Source organism: Thermobia domestica, chromosome 7 (assembly GCF_964235325.1).
Source record: "Thermobia domestica chromosome 7, izTheDome1.hap1.1, whole genome shotgun sequence".
Taxonomy (NCBI): domain Eukaryota; kingdom Metazoa; phylum Arthropoda; class Insecta; order Zygentoma; family Lepismatidae; genus Thermobia; species Thermobia domestica.
In genome coordinates this window covers 130,043,169-130,049,350 of record NC_137460.1, presented here as the reverse complement: position 1 = coordinate 130,049,350, position 6,182 = coordinate 130,043,169, and the positions used below count along the sequence as shown (strand labels likewise).

General features: G+C 30.9%; 1 long non-coding RNA gene across 1 annotated transcript; it reads right to left on the bottom strand.

Moving 5' to 3' along the window:
* Nucleotides 1–360: 360 nt before the first annotated feature.
* LOC145688942 (uncharacterized) lies at nucleotides 361–5,548 on the bottom strand. Its single transcript, XR_014132023.1, has 3 exons — nucleotides 4,873–5,548; nucleotides 4,409–4,457; nucleotides 361–670 (listed from the first exon to the last, which is right to left on the bottom strand). It is a non-coding gene; the product is annotated as an uncharacterized LOC145688942 (long non-coding RNA).
* Between the last annotated feature and the right edge of the window lie 634 nt (nucleotides 5,549–6,182).

The following is a 6,182-nucleotide window of genomic DNA, read 5'->3' as shown; positions in this document are numbered from 1 at the left end:
ATAATAATAATAATAATAATAATAATAATAATAATAGATCTTCTTCATATCCACATTTGACAAAGATAATTTTGAGTTCAATTTGTTTATGTGGTTCGGATATCATCTTATTCTGTAAATCCATGTCTCAAATAGGATTGAAATTTTAAAAAATAAAAAAACAATTCAAATTGAGCTGATTGAAATCAGATAATAAGTTGCAGGTTCATGTCTCAAAAAGTCTTTTTTGCTGAAAACAATATTTTAAAATAACTCACACATATTAAAATGGGAAAAGAACGATTCTCATTTTCTTGAAATAAAACCATCAAATTTTTAATATAATTAGATTTAAATTAGATATCACTTTATTTTCTACTATTTACAATATGATGATTTCTTTCTTTTTCTTTCTTTTGTTTCATTGTGTACAGTTTTTTATAATTTTCGCATCCGTCGTTCTAATGCTATAAATTTAAGAACAGCACCATATTGAATGGTATTATTTTCTTTATTTACGTATTTAGAAAAAATACGGAAAAGTTCTTGCGTATCACTTTTGGTTAGTTTGACATAATTGATTTGCTTCTGCGAGTTCTTGTTCTCTTCCAAATTATTTTCTTTGTAAGTATTTCCATCCTCTTTCTCTGTTGTTAGGTCCACAAGTGGAATGTCTCTACCCTCTGCCATCCTGCAAAATAACAGAAACAAAATTATCAGTAATTGAAATTACAAATCTACTTATTTTAACTTAAGTATCCTTATGGCTAATCATTTATCACAAAAGAGGTAAATTTATATCCTCTAAAAATCAGAACTCAACATTTTTTTTAGCAATACCCTAGCTCTAATACTATTAATTTTTGATCTTTTAAATCAACAAAAATTTCAAAACTAAACTTCAGTTCTACAAATTAAAAGTTTATGTAAGTTTAATTTCATATATTGGTCTTGTAATATCAAGGTATCGTACGGACCGTTGCCTTAATTATCTCAAGTATCATTCTTATCGGTCTTTGGAATAAAATATACGTTAATTCACATATATTTATACCTTAACAAAATGATCAAGTCAGTTGGACAGTACAATCAAATTATTTCGTTATGAAAAACAAGCACAATTCTTCCTTATTCCACAGGTTATTTTCAAGTGTTTTATCCTAGCTTAGAATAATTACTAAAATTTAGTGAATTCAAATAATTTCTGGGGGGGTTTTGGTGATTCAGTGATACAGCGTTCACCTCTGGTGCTTGTGGTCCCGGGTTCGATCCCAGCCTCCGCGAATTATTTCATCATTTTTATTACAAACATTAAGTTTGGATTTATTTTTATAAATTGTGGTGGACAAACACCGTGTGCCTAGCTTTTGTTGGAGTTCTATATACTTTTAAGTGGTTTCTTTTTGTAAAGTAATGGCTCAACAATTATCGTCTTCTTTAGCGTAGCGGTATAACCATTAGACGTAAAACTCAGTTATCGTTCAGATTAGATAACCCAACAGTACAGTGAATCATATTGGGTTGCCTAACATGTAGGGATTAAACAAACATTTTCTTTCACGGATTATTCTCTCTCCGAGAGATGTCATCCCTCAAGGGGACAATAAGTTTAGATGTCCAACTCTATATTTTAATTTTGGAATTCTTTTCTATACCTACATGTAATGATATATACACTTTTCTACGATATATATTGTCAAATCATTTAATCGAAAGGCAATGCAAGGCAACATATGTCAAGATACCCTTTCATTGAATTGTGTACATGTCATGAGACATAACGCTATAACATATTCTTAGATGATAAAAATTCGGGAAAATCTTGTCTTCTGTAAACGGATTTAATCACTGATTATATTTCAAACTATATTCCTAATTCAATAAGAATAATAATATGAATAAGGATGACGCAAAAATCAATGGTAAAGCCTTCGTTTCTGATGCAAGGATTACTTGATTTATGTTTTCAGTTTAGATCTTCCACAAACATCATGCTTCTACATTTTCTCAGAGGAAACCTTTCTACTTTCATTTTAATTTAATCTAATATAATGTTGCGAAACTAAAAATTTCATTTTCTCCCAATATCATTACTAAAATGTTTGGGAAATAATTACTTATGAAAATTATGTAAATCAGTCGATCAAATTAAGAATACGATATCATATTATAAAACAACAAGCAATCCAAATATGTTTAGCAATCAGTTCTATTTTAGAAAAAAGTGTGAAATAATATTCTTAAAAGATTTCTTATTATCGTTAATAAGTATCGTTTTATTCATGTAACTAACTAAATAACTAACTCTATGCCCTATGAACCCGAAGGCCACGTTCACAAAAACTCTCCATTGACTTTTATCTTTAGATAATTGCATCCAGTTTCTACTTTGTATGCCTATCTCTGCGAGATCCATCCTCCCATTTGCGCCTAGGTCTTCCTGATGACCGTTTTCCTCTTTTATTACGATTATATTACATAACATACGCCCTCCTAGACTTGACGACCCTAATCATGTTTAATAAACAATCTAATAAATTAGGTTATGAAGTTTCCACCATTCCCCTTCCTCTTGGGTCCAAATATTCGTCTCAGGATCTTGTTCTCAAATACTTTTAGTCTATGTTTTTTTCCTCAGAGTAAGCGATCATGTTTTGCAACCATACAAAACAACGCAAACATAATTAACGTTTTATATATTTTTAAGCTTCGACAATATGAATTGAATAATGCATGAATTCCCTGGTTTTAGTCGCCATTTAATTTCTCCGTGAATATGATTTTTTCCTCTGTTAATACTGATCTTCAATATTTGAAACTACCCACTTTATCAAAAGTATTATTTAATATTTTAATGCATCCATAAATGCAGTATTACGGTCCCGACGCACTTCCATGTATTTACTTTTCTCTGCATTTATTTCTAAAGCCATGTCCCTGCAAGCATTTCATAAGATCTCTGCATTTATTTATAATGTTCTCCTATCATCCCCTATTAAATTTACATCATCAGTATATACCATAACTGGTGAATACTGTTCAACTCTATTCAACAATCTAATTAAATTATTCTGTCAATATATGAAAAAAAAACACCAACAGGAAGACCAAATATAAAAAAGAAAAATCGATTAATCTACCATGAATAATTCATTACTCTTTCTGATAAATTATGATATATTTTGTTCAAACAACCTAGTAATCACATACAGTATCTAACATCTGCCATTTTCACAAAATAATATAAAGATTTCTTTCATTCAGAACAAATAAATGCTCGAATCTTGGTCCAACATACACACAAACAACTATCACTTTGTATCTTTCCACAAATAGTACGATCACTGAAGGAAAATATTGTACAAACGTGTTAAAATAGATGTAATTCCGACCAATAACTGAAACTCGATCTTAATCTTCTGTAAAACATTCCATAAAATTTCATAAAATTTACTTGTAACTTCTTAGTTATCGGGCATCCCTTTGCCGAGAAAGAGCGGTGTTCAATTCTCGGCAAAGCCATGTAGTTCAGATTCAATGATAATCACTAGGACCCGTCTCATATAGCCTAGTTATTGCACAAAAATCGTACTTAGTTATTATACTTGATGTTAACATAAAAAAAATCCTAACGTGGTTCACGAGAAAAAGTTAGATTTCACTTGAGGTCCCCGTCTCATATAGTCTAGTTGTGAAAAGGCTATTAATTCGATAACTCAATAATTTTTATAAATGTGTTCGTATATAAAACATGGTTTAATAATACACCATTTGTCTTCCGATCAGTCCAAATATAAAATATCAATTCAACTAATACGTAAAAGCTCGGCACTGATTTCATTTCATAGCTATAAAAACATGGATTTGGGCTCTACTGTTTGTAATTTACGTTTTCCTCATGCTTGTTACGCTTTCCTAAGTGGGGAAAAATCAACTGGAAGCCTTCAAAATGTAGATGTGGAGAAAAATGGTAAGAAATAGTTGGGTAAAGCAGAAAAAGAAATAACAGGATGTTAGAAGTGTTGGGTGAGAAAAGAACATTTTTAGACATTATTAGGAAGAGAAATTGGTTGTGACATTGCCTAAGAAAAGAATCTATCATAAGTGATGTCCTAGAGGGTATAATAACCGGAAAAAAGAGGGAAAGGGTTAATATTAAAACTAAAAGATCGCACGCAAAGACAAAAAAGGTTAGCGGTGGAGCATAGAAGCTTCTCAGCTGTCCCCTATCAATAAAAGGCAAAATACCTATGATAACGACAAATGTTTGTTTTCAATTAAACTTTAAAAGCAATATGTATTCTAGACACGGTTAATAACCAACTAATAAATGATTTCATTCTGTGGTCTTCCATGAAAAAATAAATAGTCGTATGTCTTCAACATTACATATTATATAATAATAATAAAAAATATATTATTTTCTTACCTGGTAATTCTTTCTGAAGCGTGGTTCAAACTCCTGGAAGTGGTATAATCTAAAAAGAAAAAAAATGAATTAATATATTTAAATTGTTTCTATTACAAAAATAATCAGTGCTAAGAAAGAAAAAATCAAATGAGTATTTATTATAAAATTAATCCTTTCCGAAAATGAAGAAATTTTTCATTCCAATGAGCTAAGTCTAAGAAATTAAGAACAAAATCCAATTCTTTCTCAAAATGCCATGTTTTCAGGATACTATAAGTTAGCCTGCATGTATTTGATAAAATAAATGTAATATGAAACAAAAAGAAGATAATGATTTCCAAATGAATTCATACAATCAACAAGAATTACTCTAAGATAAATTTTCCAATAATAATAATATTAAAAATGTTTCATATCTTGTAATCAATTAATGAAAATGAATTTTTATCTGAATATATTTAAGAAGACAGAAGTCCACTTACCTTTTCAAATATAAGAACAGATGAAGTAGCGCCGATGAAAAACAATGTTGAAAGAAGAACAGCGTCACACTCTATCCAACTAACTTAAAATGACAAAAATCTTCAAAATTCAGTTTTTATATTGATCAGAAGAAACCCACGCCAATTTTCACAATTCCATACAACAATAATAAAAAAAGGTTCCTCTAAAAAGATTGTAAACCACTTTTCTCTCTCTCTCTCTCTCTCTCTCTCTCTCTGGAATTCTATATGGACGATAACCCCTCATAGCAATAACGGAATGGATACAAACATTTAAAAAAGAAAAAGAAAAAAAGAAGCAATTCTACCTTCCCTCTTACTCCGAGGGTAAGAAATCCTGTCCTTCAAACTGCAATAAGACGTCCAATAGTCTCCCACCGGATTTTATAGATTCTGTGAGTATTTTTTCTCTCATTATATAATTAGTATATGTGTAACTAAAGTTCATTAAAGTATGGCAATTAATTATGTTCTAAGAACCTCACCAAGTATGTATTTTTAATCAATTTCATAACAAACATTGTATTGCATTTACCGTACACATGACATACATGTCCATGCATTCAACACTTATTTTTCCTTACATCATGCTTGCCTTTAATACATGTGGTCCTAAGTTCATTTTCAATAGTGTATGTAACGTTTCCAATTTAATTCCCGGCGAGAGCCTTTGGCGTAGGAAACCGGGTTCAATTCCCAGGAAAAGGTCATGCGGCTCGGATTCCACGTAGGTTCACGTCTTATATAGCTGTGCTCCTAAAATACATACTAATCTAAAATTAAAATAACTCAATTTCCGGCTGAGGTATATAGTTCGGATTCTACGTTAATTGAAAAGTCCACGTCTCATATAGCTGTGCTCCTAAAAGATACACTAATCTAAAATCAACACAACTCAACACAATTCCCAACAGGTGCCTTTGGTGTGTTAGGCTCGAATTCCACGATAAAACTGTTAATTCACGTCTCATATAGCCGCACTGCTAAAAGATACACTAATCTAAATCAAAATAACGTAACTCAATTCCTGACGGAAGCCTTTGGCATAAAAACCGGGTTCAATTCCCGGTGGAGGTGTATAGTTCAAATTCTACGATAAAACTGTAGATTCATGTCTCATATATCCACACTGCTAAAAACACGCTAATCTAAAAATCAACACAAATCAAATCTAGTTATAAAAATTCTGTATCAATCGGCTCATGCGGAACCCAATTAATATAATTAATAATGGTACAAACTAGTTCAATGGTAGAGCATCTACCTCTGCTGGTGGATTTTCTCATGTC